The following is a 22,498-nucleotide window of genomic DNA, read 5'->3' on the forward strand; positions in this document are numbered from 1 at the left end:
AGCTTTGAATGCAAACACCTCCCAACCGTGATACCTCCTCCCACTCATCAAAACAAGCAGCAATAAAGGATGTATGAACATCCCCGCCGGGGCTACAATGGATGTAGAAACATCCAAGCCATAGGAAAAAAATAAATAAATATATATGTACATAATATATACACATATGTAATGAGGGAAATTTTTCTCATAGAGTTTGGAAAGCAAGACGAAAGAAAGTTTATGAAATTAGGATAAGGTCGAAGTAATATTGAGAAAAAGAAAAAGGTGAGAGAGAGAAATTTAGATTCAAACTGGGGGAGCAATTTCCCCAAGTTCGAGAGCCCTCTTGCCCGTCACCAAGTTTCAGCACGGGAATTAAATGCCGTGCTGAAGCTCAATGACTTCATCAAGGCATTCTCCCATTAACAGGGCGCTGTCAGGGGAGGTAGAGATGTTATGAACGGGACGCGATATCCTTGGTTAATCACGGAGATCGTGCAGGAATCGGCCCCAAGTTGCTGCCACCTGAACGCGCAACTTTAGGCATCCCCACACTGGGGGGCAGGGGGGTTGCCAATTCTAGCGTTTGCGGCTTCGGCCACTCCCTCTAGGATCATTGCCTCCCCAGGAGGACTTCCCGTCCTTCTTGCCCCTGACAGGAGGGGGCTGCTGATTAGACACCTTTGTCTTTGCCGCCGGAGCCAGTTCCGATGTCCTAGGCTGACAAGGCTGTTGTCGTTGAGGCACTGGAGGCTTGTAGGGTCTGGATGTAAGCGCCTTTGGAGGGGCGAATCGTGATTCGATTTCCTCTACCTCTCAGCTGTCCGTCCCACGTCCTTGGGCTCAAACAAGCTCCTTCCAAGGATGGAAGAGTGTCTGAGCTTGCCGACATCCACAGTTGGGAATTTTGAGAGGAATCTCTCGGTCATTGCATCTCAATGCTTCAACATCGAGTTTGCCCACAAGTTCGAAACTTGGTGAGCCGGGAATCGATGGTGCTCGTGCCCGAGAGGTGGAAAGTTTCCATGGTCTTCCTGGTGCTCTCCTTGGAAAAGTCCTCGGATCTCAACAGGATGTCCAGAGATCCAAGCCAGAAGACCAGCCACGAAGTACCTTGCATGGCACACTTTGCTGCCTTCACCTGGCTCAAGATCTCCGAAACCGAGAATGTCACCTGCCGGGCGGAGAGTTCTCGACAGATATTTCCCTGGTAAGCCCTTCCCCGGAATGGTGGAGGGGCAGAGCTAAACCAGGCTCCCCCATAATCTCGAAGTACCTCCTCTGCTGCTGACGGCTGACAGCCGCAGTGTCAGCGACTCCCGCTGGAGGAAAGGGGATTGGGTGATCCTGAGGAGTAGAGATGATGGGGCCTGCCTGAAAAGGAGAAAAATGTTGCCTAGACCTCTCTGAAGCTTCTTCCTGCTCCTGCACGTGCGCTGCTCTGCTTTTACGGGGTGGAGATCGTGACGACAATAATCTGGAAGCACGTGCTCCAGAAGACTTGCCAGGTTGCCCATGTTGCGAAACCCAAGGGGAATCGCGGACGAAATCACGCTGGCGTTCGCTCAATGGTAAACTCGCTGGCTCGCGCGCGTGGGTGTGAGGTTGTAAGGGCGAGCGCTGGCGGCCGGGAGACCAATGGCGCGTAAGCGAGCGATGGCGCGTCGACAAGCGATGGCGCGTTTTGGCGCGCGATGGTTCGTTGGCAGGCGATGGGGCGATGGCGCGTTGGCGAGTGATGGCTCGTTGGCGAGCAATGGCTCGTTGGCGAGCAATGGCTCGTTGGCGAGCAATGGCTCGTTGGCGAGCAATGGCTCGTTGGCGAGCGATGGCGCGTAGCGACCAATCACGTACAGGAGAGTTTACGCGTGGGCGCATAGGAGACCTATGGCGAACTGAAGCGAGGGCACATTTGAAACACGCTTGCGCGCAGGCAAAGACTCGCGCGGGCGCGTAAGGAGAGACCTGGGGTGCCTGTGCGCTAGCTTAGGCGCCTCCTGGGTAGCGCGCTGTGATTTGGAAGCGCGTTGGCGAGTGCGTGAGCGCTGGGACTGGAACTGCACGTGGGCGCGCTTCGCGCAAAACTCTAGAAAGGCGCTGCGAGTCCAGAGGAACCTGTGAGCGCCTGTGCGCTAGCGTAGGAACCTATGGAACTGCGCGCGACGAGGCAGGAACCAGGGAGATCTTTGGCGCGCAGTTGCGCAGCCAAAAGATATCAGCGAGGGTGCAGAACCAGATGGTGAGGTTGCGCGCAAGGGCGAGCGCTCGTGGGCGGGCACAGGAGACTTCTTGTGGGCGCGCGGGCGCGCAGAGACTCGTTCAAGTCTGGAAGTGCGCACCAGCGAAGGTGAGCTCTGAGGGAGCGCAGGAGATGGTCGGCGTGGAGGCGAAGGAATACTGTAATCTCCTTGCTTGTGCCCAGATCCGTAGATCGTGGGCGCGTGGGTGAACGTTGGCAATCATTGCGCACATCAAGAAAGGCGCGCAGATGTGCGCTGGCAAGCAGGCGAACATGGGAGTTCAGCGAGGAAATAATCTCCTTGCCTGTGCCCAGATCCGGATATCGTGGGCGCGAGGGCGAACGTTGGCGCGCATTGCGCACATCAGAAAAGGGCGTGCTGACGATCAGGAGATCTACGGAGAGACTCAGCTATAGGAGATCACTGGAGTGTTAATTCAGCAGAAGTCTGCGTTGCGCGCAGGGGAACGAGGTTGCACAGGTAAAAACCTGGCACTAAAAGGACTTACTCATATTGTGAGATAAGTCCTTTGCCCCGAAGGGACCGGTGCCCATTGGAAAACGGGGTGAAGTGGCGCCCACTGCGCACCTGCGACCAGGAATGGAGATGGAAGACGAGAAGGTCTGGCAGGTGTCGGAGATCGCGAACGATCTGCCGCAAGGTCTAGCGAAGCAGCTGCAACGGTCTGTTCTCGTCGAGGAGGATCCTCTGCGGGCCTGAAGATGAAGACAACCACGGACAGGAGCACCATCATCAGTCCTCCGAAGAGGAGTCTCTGTTAGTGAACTCCCCCGAGGGGAAGAGGCACTCGCAGGAGAGACCGTTGGACTCAGCAGCCCCCTCAAAGAATGTTCGGAGGGGGGAACTGAGCCTTCAGAAATATCAGCAGCAACGGCAGGAGGAGTCCTCCAAAGAGGAGTCTCTATGAGTGTCCTCTCTCACGAACGAGAGAGGTGAACACTTTGTAGCAGAGACAAGAACTGACGAAGGCACCCCTTAGGGCCGTTGGATCAGCAAGCTGACCTATAAAGAGCAACCCTCCGAAGAGGAGCCCCTGCAGCTACTCAGCCCCTTTAGTGTAGGTGCACGTGCGACCGCTCAGCACCAAGAGCATAGTTGCACGAATTCCATGGTCCACCCTTGCAACCGCTCAGCCCCTTGAGCATGGTTACAAAAGCGGTCGCTCAGCACCAAGAGAATAACCGCCCGAGGACCAGGAAACCAACCAGGAATTATTAAGGTAAGAGAAGTTCCTCCCCCTTGAAGGGGAAAAAAAACTCATACCTGGGAAGGGAACCTCCCTCGGAAGGGAAGTTACCCACCCATGGAGGCGAACCTCCTGAGCTCTAAATGAACTAAGGAGCTGACAGCTGTCACGGGAGAACTTCTAGGAGAAGGGAACACGCCCATGATGAAGTCCTAGAGAGGAGGCGGCAACAGCAGACTCCCCAGGCCAAAACAGGACAGCTCTGCTTTGTTGGCGCATTAGGCAAATGAAAAACTAGATAGCTACCTGTGAAAATAAAATAAATGATTAGTTAACATTCATTCCCCCGGGGGAACTCCGAAGAGGAACCCCGAGGGAAAAGAACATAAGAATTACACACCAGGTATGCGCCCTCCTCCCCCACTGACACTCACGGGAAGGGGGGGAAGGCGGAGAGCTGTAATAAAAACAGAATTATAACAATTATGTAATTCATCTAAGAATGTTAACTACTAGAAGAACGAATGAACCCCGAAGGGAAGCGTTCTACACAGAAGCTGAAAAGTTAACAAATACAATTATATTTCATTAAAATAATTGAGACAAAATAAACGGAGAAGCAACTCAACCCGCAAAGGGAAGGAAGCTACCGTAATACGTAGTAGTAATAAAAAGGTGAACGACCTCGAGAGAGAGAGAGAGAGAGACCGCAGTCGAACTAAACTCCCATGTTCCCTACGCTGATAGTCCAAGTTCCCCGTAGGGAAGGAGGAACAGCGGAGAAAACAGATTAATAAATAAAGTCCAGCGATGACGATTCCCCACGGCGCCCGAGAAGGAAGCCGAAGGAAGCCGAAGGAAGGACCGAAGGACCAAGGGAGAGATCGCGACCCACGAAATGTCACCGTGGAGGCTTGGAACTACACGGAGATGTTGTCGTACACTACACACACACACAGCACAAACACTGAAAAGGAAACTTACTGAATTTTTATACTAATACTGTATACTGTATACATAAACATAAGAATGTTTATATATATTAAGTATAAGAAAAGTAAGTAATTAAGTAAATACAAAACATTAATGGCTGCCATGTGAGGACGGGAACAGACACGTCTGCCCACCGTCCGAGCCAAAACCGAAGTGAATCAGTTCACCGGTGTGTGAGGGGGGAGGGGTAGCTAGCTACCCCTCTCCTACCCTCTCGCTAGCTAGCGAGAGGGTAGTTAACTCTCGTTAAAAATCTAATGGCTCGCCATTTGAGCTACACCGAAGTAATACCCCATGTAAATAGCGTGGTTTGTATTTCGGTTACGGAACAACTATGATTCAATTCACATCCTTCTAATGGTCCGTCGTGGCTCACTGTGCACACAAAATATGATATTTTGATTATAAAATAAATTTTTGAATATACTTACCCGGTGAATATATAATAGCTGACGTCTCGGATGGCTCGACAGAAAAACACAAAAACTCGCGAGCGATCGCCATGAAGGTTGCGGGTGTGCCCACCAGCGCCAACTATCGGCCAGATACCACATATACATGTAAACAGCTCCAGTTCTTCTCATCCCACTGGGTCTCTATGGGGGAGGAAGGGGGGGCCTTTAATTTATATATTCACCGGGTAAGTATATTCAAAAATTTATTTTATAATCAAAATATCATTTTTAAATATTAAACTTAGCCGGTGAATATATAATAGCTGATTCACACCCATGGTGGTGGGTAGAAACCAGAGTTAATTAAGTTTACAGCGTATATGCTTAGAGTTTTTGACAGTTATATCATAACAAAACCCAAATATATAAAGGTACCTGGTAAGGAAGCTGACTCTGACGATTACTCTGCCTTGTTAGTCTGCTTTCCTCACGAAGCCCAGCCATCCTCTTAGGATGCTGAAAGACTCCCAGGAGCTGAAGTATCAAGGGCGGCAACCCATACAACCGGACCTCATCAAAACCCCTAATCTGGGCGCTCTCAAGAAATGACATTTGACCACCCGCCAAATCAACCAGGATGCGAAAGGCTTCTTAGCCTTCCGTACAACCCAAAAACAAGATTAAAAACATTTCAAGAGACATTAAAAGGATATTGGAATTAAGGGAATGTAGTGGTAGAACCCTCACCCACTACTGCACTCGCTGCAACGAATGGACCCAGTGTGTAGCAGTCCTCATAAAGAGTCTGGACATCTTTTAAGTAAAATGACGCGAATACCGACTTGCTTCTCCAAAAGGTCGCGTCCATAATACTTCGCAGAGATCTATTTTGCTTAAAGGCCACGGAAGTTGCTATAGCTCTTACTTCGTGTGTCTTAACCTTAAGCAAGCAACGGTCTTTTTCACTCAAGTGAGAATGAGCCTCTCGGATTAAAAATCTAATAAAATATGACAAAGCATTCTTTGACATAGGTAATGATGGCTTCTTAACTGAGCACCACAAGGCCTCAGATCCACCTCGTAAGGACTTAGTATGAGCTAAGTAGAACTTAAGAGCTCTAACTGGACACAGTACTCTTTCAAGTTCGTTGCCTACGATCTCTGACAGGCAAGGAATATCAAATGACTTAGGCCAAGGACGAGAAGGCAGTTCATTTTTGGCCAAGAAACCAAGCTGAAGTGAACATGTGGCTTTATCTGTGGAAAAGCCGATGTTCTTACTGAAGGCATGAATCTCACTGACCCTTTTAGCCGAAGTCAAGCACACTAAGAAAAGTGTCTTGAGGGTGAGATCCTTCAGGGAGGCTGAATGTAATGGCTCAAACCTGTCTGACATCAGGAACCTTAGGACCACGTCTAAGTTCCATCCAGGAGTTGCCATACGACGTTCCTTAGAGGTCTTGAAAGACTTAAGGAGATCTTGGAGATCTTTATTATTGGACAGATCTAAGCCTCTATGTCTAAAGACCGAAGCCAACATGCTCCTGTAGCCCTTAATAGTGGGTGCTGAGAGGGAGCGAACCTTTCTCAGATGTAAGAGAAAGTCTGCGATTTGGGCTACAGAGGTACTGGAAGAGGAAACAGATGCTGACTTGCACCAGTCTCGAAAGACTTCCCACTTCGACTGGTATACTTTGATGGTAGAAGCTCTCCTAGCTCTCGCAATCGCTCTGGCTGCCTCCTTCGAAAAGCCTCGAGCTCTTGAGAGTCTTTCGATAGTCTGAAGGCAGTCAGACGAAGCGCGGGGAGGCTTTGATGAAGATCCTTTACGTGGGGCTGCCGTAAGAGATCTATCCTTAGAGGAAGACTCCTTGGAATGTCTACCAGCCATTGAAGTACCTCTGTGAACCACTCTCTCGCGGGCCAGAGGGGAGCAACCAACGTCAACCTTGTCCCTTCGTGAGAGGCGAACTTCTGCAGTACCTTGTTGACTATCTTGAATGGTGGGAATGCATACAAGTCCAGGTGAGACCAGTCCAGTAGAAACGCGTCTATGTGGATCGCCTCTGGATCTGGGACTGGCGAGCAATAGATTGGGAGCCTTTTGGTCAACGAGGTGGCAAAGAGGTCTATGGTGGGTTGACCCCAAGTCGCCCAAAGACTCTTGCACACGTCCTTGTGGAGGGTCCATTCCGTGGGGATCACCTGACCTCTCCGACTGAGACAGTCTGCCAAGACGTTCAAGTCCCCCTGGATGAATCTTGTCAACAGGGAGATGCCTCGATTTTTTTACCATATGAGGAGGTCCCTTGCGATCACGTACAGTGTGTGGGAGTGAGTGCCTCCTTGCTTGGAGATGTACGCCAAAGCTGTGGTGTTGTCTGAATTGACCTCTACCACTTTGTTTCGAAGAATGCTCTCGAAACTCATCAAGGCCAAGTGGACTGCTAATAGCTCCTTGCCGTTGATGTGCATGCTCTTCTGAACTGAGGTCCAAAGACCCGAGGATTCCCGACCGTCCAGAGTCGCACCCCAACCCAAATCCGAAGCGTCTGAGAACAACACGTGGTTTGGGTTCTTGACTGCTAGGGACAGACCCTCTCTCAAAACTTATGTTGCTGTCCCACCAGTTCAGGCGTGCTTTTACTGGCTCGGAGACCGGGATTGATACAGCTTCTAAAGTCTTGCTCTGTTCCAGTGAGAGTCTAGATGGAACTGGAGAGGGCGAAGGTGCAGTCTCCCTAGCGAGACAAACTGCTCCAGGGATGACAGAGTCCCTACGAGACTCATCCAACTTCTTACTGAACAACGTTCTCTCTTCAGCATGAGTCGTACTTTGAGCAGGGCTTGTTCTATTCGGGTGGCAGACGGAAAAGCCCGAAAAACTAGACTGCAAATCTCCATCCCCAAATAGAGAATCGTCTGAGATGGAATCAGTTGAGACTTTTCTAAGTTGACCAAAAGTCCCAACTCCTTTGCCAGACCCAACGTCCAGTGTAGATCCTGCAGACAGCGATGACTGGACGATGCTCTGAGAAGCCAGTCATCCAAGTACAGGGAGGCTCGAATTCCCGATAAATGAAGGAATTTTGCCACATTCCTCATAAGCCTCGTAAACACGAGAGGAGCAGGACTGAGGCCGAAGCATAGTGCTCGAAACTGGTACACCACATTCCTGTAAACAAACCTCAGAAACGGTTGGGAATCCGGGTGTATAGGAATATGGAAGTACGCATCTCGCAGGTCGAGAGAGACCATCCAGTCTCCCTCTCTGACCGCTGCTAAGACGGACTTCGTGGTTTCCATCGTAAATTTTGTTTTCGTAACAAAAACGTTGAGCGCACTGACGTCTAGCACTGGCCTCCAACCTCCTGTATGCTTTGGGACTAGGAAGAGACGGTTGTAAAACCCCGGTGATTGAAGGTCCGAGACTTTCACCACCGCTCCCTTCTCTAGCAACAGAGACACTTCGTGATGTAGAGCTTGTCTCTTTGACTCCTCTCGATACCTGGGAGAGAGGTCTATGGGAACTGTTACTAGAGGAGGTCTGCGTACAAAAGGTATTTTGTACCCCTCCTTGAGCAACAGCACAGACTCTTGGTCTGCACCCCTCTTCTCCCAGGCCTGCCAGAAGTTGTTCAGTCTGGCCCCTACCGCTGTCTGAGGACGTGGGCAGTCAGACTCTGCCACGGGAGGACTTGGCTCCTCTCCTCTTACCTCTCTTTCCCTCGGCACGAGAGCCTCCCCTGCTGGGAGCTCTGCCACAAAAGGGCGGGATAAACCTAGACGCAGGAGTCTCGATTCTGGGTCTCACAACAAAGGATGAAGAAGGAGCTCCTTGCGAGCAGAAGAAGCCATCAGGTCATGTGTGTCCTTCTGCACAAGCGAAGCAGCAATGTCCTTAATCAGCTGTTGTGGAAACAAGGCAGCTGATAAGGGAGCAAAGAGCAGTTCCGATCTTTGACAGGGAGTAACTCCTGCTGAAAGGAAAGAGCAAAGGGTTTCTCTCTTCTTCAAGACTCCAGACGTAAAGGTGGAGGCGAGCTCATTGGAGCCATCGCGGATGGCTTTGTCCATACAAGACAAAATAAGTAAGGACACATCTTGGTTAGCAGACGAGATCTTCCTACTTAATGCTCCTAGAGACCAATCTAGAAAGTTAAAAACTTCGAAGGCCCTGTATACGCCTTTAAGGAGATGGTCAAGGTCCGAGGAGGACCAACAAATTTTAGAGTGTCTCATGGCCAGGCGACGGGGAGAGTCTACGAGGCTTGAGAAGTCACCCTGGGAAGAGGCAGGGACTCCCAAGCCGAGAATTTCTCCCGTGTCATACCAGACGCTCGATCTAGAAGCTAGCTTAAAAGGTGGGAAGGCAAAGGCCGTCTTCCCCAAACTCCTCCTGGTAACCAACCAGTCGCCTAGAAGACGTAAAGCCCTCTTAGAAGAGCGAGAGAGCACTAGCTTAGTAAAGGCAGGCTTGGTAGCAGCTAAGCCTAGCGCAAACTCAGACGGAGGCGAACGAGGAGCAACAGTAACAAAATGATCTGGGAAAAGATCCTTGAAAATCATCATGATTTTCTTAAAATCCATCGAAGGTTGCACAGCCTTAGGCTCTTCTACGTCTGATAAAACGTCCAAAGGATTATCATTAGGAGGAGGATCAGCAACGTCCTCATCTGAAGAAACCTCGTCCGACAACTGATGAGTCTCAAGCAAGGGAGAGACCTGCCTTGGTGGCAATGCTTGACAAGCAGAGTCCACACGCAAAGGAGCATCAGTAGCAGTCCAGGACGCTACGTCATGTAACTGCTTAACGGACTGACTAGCAACAACAACAGGAGCGGGAGGACGCTCGACGTCAAGTCGAGACTGCCTTGACTGCCTAGATTGAGCAGTTAAAACAACTCTTGACTGCGGTACTTGACGCTCAACGTCAAAACAAGTCAACTTAGCTGGTTGGCGAACGTCCTGAACGTCAACACGAGCATGCGGCAGCGGCTGAATGTCCACAAGCGGCTGAAAGTCAACACGGGACTGCATCGAGTGAGGCTCCAAGTCACGTGACTGACGTGACTTTGTAACGTCAACGTCAACGTCAACAGGACGAGCAAAGGCTCGTTTGGGCGGCTGACGGCCAGGATCTCGATCAGCGTAACGGTGAGGATCATCGTGAACCTGCTCAACAGTATACTCCTCCATAAGGGAGGCAAGCTTATTCTGCATATCCTGCAGGACAACCCATTTAGGATCAACGGGAGTCGGTACGGGTCGAGACGATGGTAACGTCTGTGACGGCAAAACATTGCCTAAACTAAGACTCTCGGAGCCCGTGTTACGCTTTTGTTTAGGCGGCGAGCAGTCTTCCGATGACTGCACAGGGTCAGAGCTGTCCCAATGGCTACAGCCAGGACGCTGGACCTGTCCTGAAGGGACTGACTTCCGCTTTAAGGGTCTAGAAACCTTGCTCCACGGTTTCTTATGCGAGAAGCCTTCGGATGACGAGGAGAAAAACGCTTCGCTCGTCTTATGGTAGGGGCGGTCTTGACGAGACACGCCCGAAACCATAGAGGGAACGTCTGTTCGTTGGTTAAAGCCTCTCGTCCCCATAAGTCCTACGACATTACTTCTCCCTGGTGCATGGGAGCTTGCAAGAGGTCTCGGACTAGGCGAACGACAAGCACGAACAGACGAACCCTCGGTCGCAACACTGATAACACTTTGCGCACTAATCACTTTATCCCTACGATTTTCTAATGTGGCACTCTGACACTTTAACACTTTTACATCCGCCATGAGTTGATTACGGTCCGTAGCCAAAGATTCAACTCTCTCGCCCAACGCTTGAATGGCACGCAACATATCCCGCATTGATGGTTCATGAGTGCTAGTAGAAGGTTCAGGCACAACTACTACTGGGGAAGGATTAGGTTCGAGGGCATGGGAGGAGGAAAATTCTAATGATCTAGAGGAACTTCTCCTCTCCCTATCTCTCTCTAGCTTACGAGAATACTTATCAAACTCTAGCCAGTCGAATTCCGAAAGTACCACGCACTCATCACACCGATCTCCCAATTGGCAGGTTTTACCCCGGCAATTAGAACACACGGTATGTGTGTCGAGAGAGGCCTTTGGAAGACGTTTGTTAAAATCCCTAGCATTACATTTACGAAAATGTTATTTTGATAATAAAATAAATTTTTGAATATACTTACCCGGTGATTATATAGCTGCAACTCTGTTGCCCGACAGACAACTCTACGGTAAAAACTGGCCAGCGATCGCTACACAGGTTGCGGGTGCGCCCAACAGCGCCATCTGTCGTCCAGATACCCAGTACTCAATGTAAACAAAGACTCAATTTTCTCCTCGTCCCACTGCGTCTCTATTGGGGAGGAAGGGAGGGTCCTTTAATTTATAATCACCGGGTAAGTATATTCAAAAATTTATTTTATTATCAAAATAACATTTTTCAATATTTAACTTAGCCGGTGATTATATAGCTGATTCACACCCAGGGGGGTGGGTAGAGACCAGCAATATATGTTTACACTTTTATGAGCTAAGAGTTTTTATTTTATTTTAGAAGTTATCAAAATAACAAAAAAAAAAATAAATAGGTACCTGGTAAGGAAGTCGACTTGAACAATTTCTCTGCCTTTTAAGTACGTCTTCCTTACGGAGCCTCGCGATCCTCTTAGGATGCTGATCGACCCCTAGGATCTGAAGTATCAAGGGTTGCAACCCATACAACAGGACCTCATCAAAACCCCTAATCTAGGCGCTCTCAAGAAATGACTTTGACCACCCGCCAAATCAACCAGGATGCGAAAGGCTTCTTAGCCTTCCGGACAACCCAAAAAACAACAATAAAAACATTTCAAGAGAAAGATTAAAAGGGTATGGAATTAGGGAATTGTAGTGGTTGAGCCCTCACCCACTACTGCACTCGCTGCTACGAATGGTCCCAGTGTGTAGCAGTTCTTGTAAAGAGACTGGACATCTTTCAAGTAAAATGACGCGAACACTGACTTGCTTCTCCAATAGGTTGCGTCCATTATACTTTGCAGAGATATATTTTGCTTAAAGGCCACGGAAGTTGTTACAGCTCTAACTTTGTGCGTCTTCACCTTAAGCAAAGTCCGGTCTTCCTCACTCAGATGTGAATGAGCTTCTCGTATTAACAATCTGATAAAGTCTGACAATCTGATAAAGTCTGACCAAGCATTCTTTGACAAAGGCAAGGATGGTTTCTTAACTGAACACCATAAAGCTTCAGATTGGCCTTGTAAAGGTTTAGTACGCTTTAAATAGAACTTAAGAGCTCTAACAGGGCATAAGACTCTTTCTAGTTCATTGCCTACGATCTCCGATAAGCTGGGGATATCGAAAGATTTAGGCCAAGGCCGAGAAGGCAGCTCATTTTTGGCTAGAAAACCAAGTTGTAGCGAACAAGTGGCTTTTTCTGACGAAAATCCTATGTTCTTGCTGAAGGCATGAATCTCACTGACTCTTTTAGCCGAGGCTAAGCATACCAGGAAAAGAGTCTTAAGAGTGAGATCTTTCAGGGAGGCTGATTGTAACGGCTCCAACCTGTCTGACATGAAGAATCTTAGTACCACGTCTAAATTCCATCCAGGGGTAGCCAAACGACGCTCCTTGGTGGTCTCAAAAGACTTAAGGAGGTCTTGCAGATCTTTATGTTTGGAAAGATCTAAGCCTCTATGCCGGAAGACCGATGCCAACATGCTTCTGTAGCCCTTGATAGTGGGAGCTGAAAGGGATCGTCCTTTTCTCAGGTATAAGAGAAAAACAGCTATTTGAGCTACAGAGGTACTGGTTGAGGATACAGAAACTGACTTGCACCAGTCTCGGAAGACTTCCCACTTCGATTGGTAGACTCTAATGGAAGAAGCTCTCCTTGCTCTAGCAATCGCACTGGCTGCTTCCTTCGAAAAGCCTCTAGCTCTCGAGAGTCTTTCGATAGTCTGAAGGCAGTCAGACGAAGAGCGTGGAGGCTTTGGAGTACCTTCTTTACATGTGGCTGACGTAGAAGGTCTACTCTTAGAGGAAGACTACTGGGAACGTCTACTAACCATCGAAGTATCTCGGTGAACCATTCTCTCGCGGGCCAGAGGGAAGCAACTAACGTCAACCTTGTCCCTTCGTGAGAGGCGAACTTCTGCAGTACCTTGTTGACAATCTTGAACGGTGGGAATGCGTAGAGATCTAGATGTGACCAATCTAGGAGGAAAGCATCTATATGTATTGCTGCTGGGTCCGGGACTGGAGAGCAATAGATTGGAAGCCTCTTGGTCAGCGAGGTTGCAAAGAGATCTATGGATGGTTTTACCCCAAGTGGCCCAAAGTCTCTTGCACACATCCTTGTGGAGGGTCCATTCGGTTGGAATTACTTGCCCTTTCCGACTGAGACAATCTGCTATGACGTTCAAGTCGCCTTGGATGAACCTCGTTACTAGGGAGATGTCTTGACCTTTTGACCAGATGAGCAGGTCCCTCGTGATCTCGTACAACGTCAGTGAGTGGGTACCTCCTTGTTTGGAGATGTACGCCAAGGCCGTGGTGATGTCCGAGTTAACTTCCACCACTTTGCCTCGAAGGAGAGACTTGAAGCTTTTCAAGGCCAGATGTACTGCCAACAGCTCCTTGCAGTTGATATGCATGCTCCTCTGACTCGAGTTCCACAGTCCTGAGCATTCCCGACCGTCTAGTGTCGCGCCCCAGCCCACGTCCGATGCGTCCGAGAACAGAACGTGGTTGGGAGTCTGAACAGGTTGATATTGTCCTTCCACCAAGTCAGACAAGACTTTATCTTTCCGGAAACCGGGATCGAGACCGCTTCTAGCGTCTTGTCCTTTTTCCAGTGAAAAGCTAGATGGTATTGAAGAGGACGGAGGTGTAGTCTTCCTAGTGACACAAATTGTTCCACGGATGACAGCGTCCCTACCAGACTCATCAACAGCCTGACTGAGCAGCGTTCCTTCTTCAGCATCTTCTGGATGGATAGCAGGGCTTGATCTATTCTGGGGGCTGATCGTCTTGTTATTCAGCAACGTCCTCATCAGAGGGTTCGTCATCCGAAAACTGATGAGGAAACGGCAACGGAGTGGGCAACGTCTGGCTCGCTGAGTCCGGTCGCACTGGTGGATGCGTGACGGAGCCGGACGCAACATCATGGAACTGCTGCACAGTCTGTGAACTGTCAACAACCATGGGTGCGCGAGGAAGCACAGCGTCAACCCGAGACTGTCTAGACCGTCTGGGTTGTGCAGTCAACACCCTACCGGGTTGCTGAGGTTGACACACTGCGTCAAAACAAGTCACCTCTGCTGGTTGTTGAACGTCCTGAACGTCAACAACCACCTCCGAGCGTCGCTTAACGTCAACGTGCGGCTGGCAACCCACACTGGGTCGCATCGGTGGAGGAACCACCTCAACTGGCAGACGCGAGTAGGTTACCTCAGCGTCAACAGGGCGCATAACCGACCGGTTGGAAGGTTGTTGGCCAGAAGGTTCGGTAGCAACCTTCTCCGCATTAAAGTCCTCTATCAAGGACACAAGCTTGGACTGCATGTCTTGTAGCAAAGCCCATTTAGGGTCTACGGGAGCAGGTGTGGCAACAGACGGGGTTAGCGACTGAGGCGGTACCGTTTACCATCCCTGAAAGCCTTGTTATGCGTGACATAATTGTACAGCAAAACTTCAAAGGCTCGAAAACAGCTGTGAAGTTGACCTGTAAACAACTTGGAGCGTCTCCTGGCCAGGCGCCAGGGAGAGTCTACGAGAATTGAGAAGTCTATCTGGGCAGAGGCATGAACTCCCAAGCCGAGAACTTCTCTCGTGTCATATCAGACTCTCGCTCTATAAACCAGTTTAAAAGAAGGGAAAGCAAAGGCTGTATCCCCCAAACTCCTCCTGGTGAGAAACCAGTCGCCTAGCCAACGTAAAGCTCTCTAGGAGAGCGAGAGAGCACTAGCTTAAAAACAACGGCTTCGAAGTAGCTAGGCCTAGTGTAAGCTCTGACGTTTAGGCGAACGAGGAGCAGCAGTTACAAAAAGATCCGGACAAAGATCCTTAAAAAAAATCATCATGATTTAATTAAAGTCCATAGGAGGCTAAGCAGCTTTAGGCTACTCTCCATCTGACAGAGTCCTCAAAGGAATATCAGTAGGAGGGGGAACAGCAACTTCCTCATCTACAGGAACCTTGTCCGATAAAAGCCGAGTCTCAAGCAAGGGAGAGACCTACCGTGGTGGCAATGCTTTACAAGCAGAGTCCACACTCACTGGTGCATTAGTAGCGGACCAGAACGCAACGTCATGTAACTGCTTGACAGTCTGTGAACTGTCAACAACTGAACTGTCAACCACAACAGGTGCGTGAGGACGCACAGCGTCCACTCGAGACTGCTTTGACTGCCTAGACTGAGCAGTCAAAACAACTATAGAATGCGGAGGTTGACGCACAGCGTCAAAACAAGTCAACTCCGATTGTTAGAGAACGTCTTGAACGTCAACAGGAGCATCAGCAAGTGGCCTAACGTCCAAATGCGGCTGAAAAACCACACGAGACCGCATCGAGTGTGGTTCTAAACAACCTGACTGACGTGACTAAGCTACGCCAACGTCAACAGTAAGCACAAAGGAACGTAAGGTTGGCTGAAAGCCAGGATATCGATGAGATAAACGGCTAGACTCAACGGACTAATCGGCAGAATAGTCTTCCATAAGGGAGGCAAGCATAAACTGCATGTCTTGCCATACAACCCATTAAGGATCAACGGAAATGGTTGTGGTAAGAGACGAGGGTAACGTCTGTGACCGCAACACTTTGCCTACAAAAAAGACTCTCGGAGTCTGTGTTACGCTTTTGTTAGGCGGCGAGCAGTTATCCGATGACTGCATAGGGTCAGAGCTGTCCTAATGGTTGTAACCAGGACGCTGGACCTGTCCTGAAAGGACTGACTTTCGCTTAAGGGCTTCGAAACCTTGTGACAGGTTTCTTATGCGAAAAGCCTTCGGATGACGAGGAGAAACAACGTCTCTCTCGTCTTATGATAGGGGAGATCTTGGTAAGATACACCCGATACCATAGAGGGAAAACGTCTGTTCGTTGGTCAAGGCCTCTCGAACCCATAAGTCGTTTGACATTACTTCTCCCCTGGGCTTGGGAGCATGCAAGAGGTCCCGGACTAGGTGAACGACAGGCACGAACAGACGAACCCTCGGACGCAACACTGTAACACTTTGCGCATATCACTTTATCACTTCGATTTTCTGTTTTGCACTTATTTCACTGAAATCGAAACTTTTACTGATTTCTACCTGAAACACGCAATTCTACCCTTCATTAAAAGGTAGTAATTGCGAAATCAGTCGTATAATGCAAGCTCATTAATGCCAGCAAAAAACAGAAAACATATTTTAAGATAAAAAAATCAGTGGCTGGGAAAGAGACTAAACACTAGTTCATATAACTACGTTTTCAATCTCTCACCGCACATAGCCTGGGGACGAGAATAAAAAACTAAAAACGTTTTATCCTTCCTCCCCGTACAGCGACTAGGGAGGAGAGTAACACGAGAACAACGTTACCCGCTTGAACGGAACGTTTTTTCTCCTCTCTCTCCCTCCGTCTCTATCTCTCTCTCTCTAAATCTCTTGATTTCGCACCTAAGAGAAGAGCCCAATTATATTTCGTCAAAAAAACATGTTATTTGACTAAAGGAAAAAACTGAAAGGTTTTTCAAATAAAAAGTTCCTTTAAAATAGAATTTAAAACATTTAAGCTAAGAAAGAATGAACAAAACGTCAGAATCGATTTACTCTTACTGCAAAGTGAAACCGTGATACACTCTCTCTCTATCGTAACGATAGAGCGCATGTTGAACGTCCTGAACGTCAACAACTGCGTAGCATAAATAAACTAAACGTTAGTTCATCTTTGAAAACAGTACGAAGACTATCAAATAAATTCTTTCATAAAATATTACATTTAAAAAGTTTTAAATCCTTAGCTCTTTAAAAGCTAATTACGATATAAAGGGGTCAACGTTGATTAACTTCGGTTTCCAAGTTAGGACCGCCTACTCTCAGGAAAGGTCTATATAAACAAAACATTAAAATTATTTTTATATGTTTATAATAAATGGAAAGTTAATCGAAGAGGCTTAATAAAGGCGGAGAGATATAAAATATATAGAGGAAAATCTATAACGTGATAAGATAGTACTAAAAGCCTAATCACACTTCCGTTTAAGGGAAGGGTCGGCCATTTAAAAGTGAAAGAAAGTCCATACTCTCTTTGTCACCATAATTAAATCTATCCAAAACGAGTTCAAGATTTAAGATGAAGATAAAACACCTGCATAGCGAAAGCTCAAACTAGAATAAAGTACTTCACCAATTAGTTGTGAAAAAACTCCAGTTTAGCAACAGCGAGTAAGTACGTCTTGTCGATAGCTCGACAGAGAGAAAATTGAGTCTTTGTTTACATTGAGTACTGGGTATCTGGACGACAGATGGCGCTGTTGGGCACACCCGCAACCTGTGTAGCAATCGCTGGCGAGTTTTTACCGTAGAGTTGTCTGTCGGGCAACAGAGTTGCAGCTATATAATCACCGGCTAAGTTAAATATTGAAAATTTAGGAATTGGAGAAGGGTCAGCCATTTTGAAAAGTCAAAGAAAATCCAAAAACAATCCAAAGTCATCTACAATAAAATCTATCCAAAAAAGAGTTCAAGAGTTTTAATTGAAGATAAAAACACCTGCACTGCGAAAGCTCAAAACCAAAAAGAAGTACTTCACCAAGAATGACGAAAAACTCCAGGTCAACAGCGAGTAATGGAATCAACTTGTCGACAAGACCGACAGAGAAGAACTGGAGCTGTTTACATGTATATGGGGTATCTGGCCGATAGTTGGCGCTGGTGGGCACACCCGCAACCTTCATGGCGATCGCTCGCGAGTTTTTGTGTTTTTCTGTCGAGCCGTCCGAGACGTCAGCTATTATATATTCACCGGCTAAGTTTAATATTTAAAATAACAGTACATGGCTACTCCTCTGTCCTGGCAAGCAGTACATGGATGTGCTGCGCAACCCACCCCAGAGGGTCATTATTTCTAAAGGATTTCTATTTGCCACGGCTCGCTACGCCCACAAAAAATTAACATTACCTAGCTGCTCTTCTGATCTGGCAAACAGTAGATGGATGTGCTATGCACTCCAGCTCAGTGGGTTACTGTACTATTTCTGGGATATTTTTTACTTTCACATGGCAACGATAGGTATATACTGAATAGAGAATGTTTTCAACACAAATCCTTACCTTAAGTTTGGGAAGTCGAAGGTTGAAGGTCCTGCATCGACGGATGGAGCACTATGAATGACCCTGTCGTAGACGTAGATGGGTGGGGTTACAACTTGGCGGCTTGAAGCATGAAATAATGCAAGTGCTCAGACCTCTTGTGCTGGGGAAATTAACACGCTTTAGTTTGCAATTTATTGAAAAACAAAACTGAACATTAAAATATGTATTATGAGCATTTTTACATTGTGGATTAGGACATAAGCTAAATATTGAATAAATTATTCTTTTTGCATTCCACCACAGAGAACATAACTCTTGATATCCCGCCACAGCCTTTCGATGTTTTGGGTATGTGCACCTGTCTTGGGATCCACAAAATTTTCTGAATGATTTCCAGAGAGGTGTATATATCTCTCAGTGGCGAGATCTTTGTATCAATTCAATGATTCACTGTGGATTATACTCTCCACCTTGATATAATGTTTTATCAAGGGCACAAGGGTGTTAGCATTTCTTGGTAGAGCTACCCACACACCAGATAAAGGTTCACCCCATATATCTCAACCTCCTGAACTTTGATTTATCCTCTTTGACAACAATGCCCGGCTCACCAATAGTCAGTAAGCTCTGACAGTAATTTTCTGTTACTTCAGAACAATAAGACCTCCAGATAATAAAAATGTTATTTTTATTAATAAAATAAATTTTTGAATATACTTACCCGGTGATCATATAGCTGCAACTCTGTTGCTCGACAGAAAAACCTACGGTCAAAATACGCCAGCGATCGCTATGCAGGTGGGGGTGTACATCAACAGCGCCATCTGTCGAGCAGGTACTTAGTACTCCAAGTCAACAAAGAACCAATTTTCTCCTCGGTCCACTGGGTCTCTATTGGGGAGGAAGGGAGGGTCCTTTAATATATGATCACCGGGTAAGTATATTCAAAAATTTATTTTATTAATAAAAATAACATTTTTCAATATTAAACTTAGCCGGTGATCATATAGCTGATTCACACCCAGGGGGGTGGGTAGAGACCAGCATTACATGTTTACATTATTATGAGCTAAGTATTTTGTATTTCATTTTAGCAGTTATTCAAAATAACATAAAATAAATAAGTACCTGGTAAGGAAGTCGACTTGAACAATTACTCTGCCTTTTTAAGTACGTCTTCCTTACGGAGCCTCGCGATCCTCTTAGGATGCTGAGCGACCCCTAGGATCTGAAGTATCAAGGGTTGCAACCCATACAACAGGACCTCATCAAAACCTCTAATCTAGGCGCTTCTCAAGAAATGACTTTGACCACCCGCCAAATCAAGTAGGATGCGAAAGGCTTCTTAGCCTTCCGGACAACCCAAAAACAATAATAAAACATTTCAAGAGAAAGATTAAAAAGGTTATGGAATTAGGGAATTGTAGTGGTTGAGCCCTCACCCACTACTGCACTCGTTGCTACGAATGGTCCCAGAGTGTAGCAGTTCTCGTAAAGAGACTGGACATTCTTAAGATAAAAAAGACGCGCACACTGATTTGCTTTTCCAATAGGTTGCGTCGATTATACTTTGCAGAGATATATTTTGTTTAAAGGCCACGGAAGTTGCGACAGCTCTAACTTCGTGTGTCCTTACCTTCAGCAAAGCTTGGTCTTCCTCATTCAGATGGGAATGAGCTTCTCGTATTAACAGTCTGATAAAATAGGATAAAGCATTCTTTGACATAGGCAAAGATGGATTCTTAACTGAACACCATAAAGCTTCAGACGGGCCTCGTAAAGGTTTTTAAATAGAACTTAAGAGCTCTTACAGGACATAAGACTCTTTCTAGTTCATTTCCAACCATACGATAAGTTTGGAATATCGAACGATATTGGTCAAGGCCGAGAAGGCAGCTCGTGTTTGGCTAGAAAACCAAGTTGTAGAACATGTAGCCGTTTCGGATGAGAATCCGATGTTCTTGCTGAAGGCATGAATCTCACTGACTCTTTTAGCTGTGGTTAAGCATATCAGGAAAAGAGTCTTAAAGGTGAGATCTTTCAGGGAGGCTGATTGTAGCGGTTCGAACCTGTCTGACATAAGGAATCTTAATACCACGTCTAAATTCCAACCAGGTGTAACCAAACGACGCTCCTTCGTGGTCTCAAAAGACTTAAGGAGGTCCTGTAGATCTTTATTGTTGGAAAGATCTAAGCCTCTGTGACGGAAGACTGATGCCAACATGCTTCTGTAACCCTTGATAGTGGGAGCTGAAAGAGATCGTTCTTTCCTCAGATATAAGAGAAAGTCAGCTATTTGAGTTACAGAGGTACTGGTCGAGGATACGGATACTGACTTGCACCAGTTTCGGAAGATTTCCCACTTCGATTGGTAGACTCTAAGGGTGGATGTTCTCCTTGCTCTAGTAATCGCTCTGGTTGCCTCCTTCGAAAAGCCTCTAGCTCTCGAGAGTCTTTCGATAGTCTGAAGGCAGTCAGACGAAGAGCGTGGAGGCCTTGGTGTACCTTCTTTACGCGTGGCTGACGTAGAAGGTCCACCCTTAGGGGAAGTGTTCTGGGAACGTCTACTAGCCATCGAAGTACCTCGGTGAGCCATTCTCTCGCGGGCCAGAGGGAAGCAACTAGCGTCAACCTTGTCCCTTCCTGAGAGGCGAACTTCTGCAGTACCTTGTTGACAATCTTGAATGGAGGGAATGCATATAGATCTAGATGTGACCAATCTAGTAGAAAGGCATCTATATGAACTGCTGCTGGGTCCGGGATTGGTGAGCAAAATATTGGGAGCCTCTTGGTCATCGAGGTTGCGAAGAGATCTATGGTTGGCTGGCCCCAGGTGGCCCAAAGTCTCTTGCATACATCCTTGTGGAGGGTCCATTCTGTTGGAATTATTTGTCCCTTCCGACTGAGACAATCTGCCATGACATTCAAGTTGCCTGGGATGAACCTCGTTGCTAGTGAAATGTCTAGACCTTTTGACCAGGTGAGGAGGTCCCTTGCGATCTCGTACAATGTCAGAGAGTAGGTCCCTCCTTGCTTGGAGATATACGCCAAAGCCGTGGTGTTGTCCGAGTTCACCTCCACCACTTTGCCTTGAAGGAGAGACCTGAAGCTTTTCCAGGTCAGACGTACTGCCAGTAGCTCCTTGCAGTTGAAATGCATTGTCCTTTGACTCGAGTTCCATAATCCCGAGCATTCCCTACCGTCTAATGTCGCACCCCAGCCTACGTCCGATGCGTCTGAGAACAGAACGTGGTTGGGAGTCTGAACAGTCAGGGGAAGACCCTCTCTAAGGTTGATATAGTCCTTTCACCAAGTCAGACAAGACTTTATCTTTCCGGAAACCGGGATCGAGACCGCTTCTAGCATCTTGTCCTTTTTCCAGTGAAAAGCTAGATGGTATAGAAGAGGACGGAGGTGTAGTCTTCCTAGTGACACAAATTGATCCACGGATGACAGTGTCCCTACCAGACTCATCCACAGCCTGACTGGGCAGCGTTCCTTCTTCAGCATCTTCTGGATGGATAGCAGGGCTGGGGGTTGATCATCTTGTTCAGCAACGTCCTCATCAGAGGGTTCCTCATCCGAAACTGATGAGGGAACGGCAACGGAGTGGGCAACGTCTGACTCGCTGAATCCGGTCGCACTGGTGGAAGCGTGACGGAGCCGGACGCAATATCATGGCACTGCTGCACAGTCTGTGAACTGTCAACAACCATGGGTGCGCGAGGAAGTACAGCGTCAACCCGAAACTGTCTAGACTGTCTGGGTTGTGCAGTCAACACCCTACCGGGTTGCTGAGGTTGACGCACTGCGTCACAACAAGTCACCTCTGCTGGTTGTTGAACGTCTTCCTAGTGACACACTGAACGTCAACAACCACCTCCGAGCGTCGCTTAACGTCAACGTGCGACTGGCAACCCACACTGGGTCGCATCGGTGGAGGAACCACCTCAACTGGCAGACGCGAGTAGGATACCTCAGCGTCAACAGGGCGCACAACCAACCGGTTGGAAGGATGTTGGCCAGAAGGTTCTTCTCCGCATTTAAGTCCTCTATCAAGGACACAAGCTTGGACTGCATGTCTTGCAGCAAAGCCCATTTAGGGTCTACGGGAGCAGGTGTGGCAACAGACGGGGTTAGCGACTGAGGCGGAACCATTTACCATCATGGTAGCCTTGTTATGTGTGACATAATAGTACAGCAAAACTTCAAAGGCTCGACAAAAGTTGAGAAGTTGACCTGTAAACAACTTGGAGCGTCTCCTGGCTAGGCGCCAGGGCGAGTCTACCAGAATTGAGAAGTCTATCTGGGCAGAGGCATGAACTCCCAAGCCGAGAACTTCTCTCGTGTCCT

At 47.7% G+C, this 22,498-nt stretch overlaps 1 long non-coding RNA gene across 1 annotated transcript in view; it reads right to left on the reverse strand.

Annotated features, from left to right (window-relative positions):
- LOC137621171 (uncharacterized) overlaps nt 1-22,498 on the reverse strand; it is a 67,822-nt gene that overhangs the window by 19,040 nt on the left and 26,284 nt on the right. Inside the window, exon 2 of the long non-coding RNA XR_011040151.1 lies at nt 18,164-18,305. This is a non-coding gene — a long non-coding RNA (uncharacterized lncRNA). The remainder of the gene's footprint in view (nt 1-18,163; nt 18,306-22,498) is intronic.

Source organism: Palaemon carinicauda, chromosome 27 (assembly GCF_036898095.1).
Source record: "Palaemon carinicauda isolate YSFRI2023 chromosome 27, ASM3689809v2, whole genome shotgun sequence".
In the NCBI taxonomy this organism is placed as follows: Eukaryota; Metazoa; Arthropoda; class Malacostraca; order Decapoda; family Palaemonidae; genus Palaemon; species Palaemon carinicauda.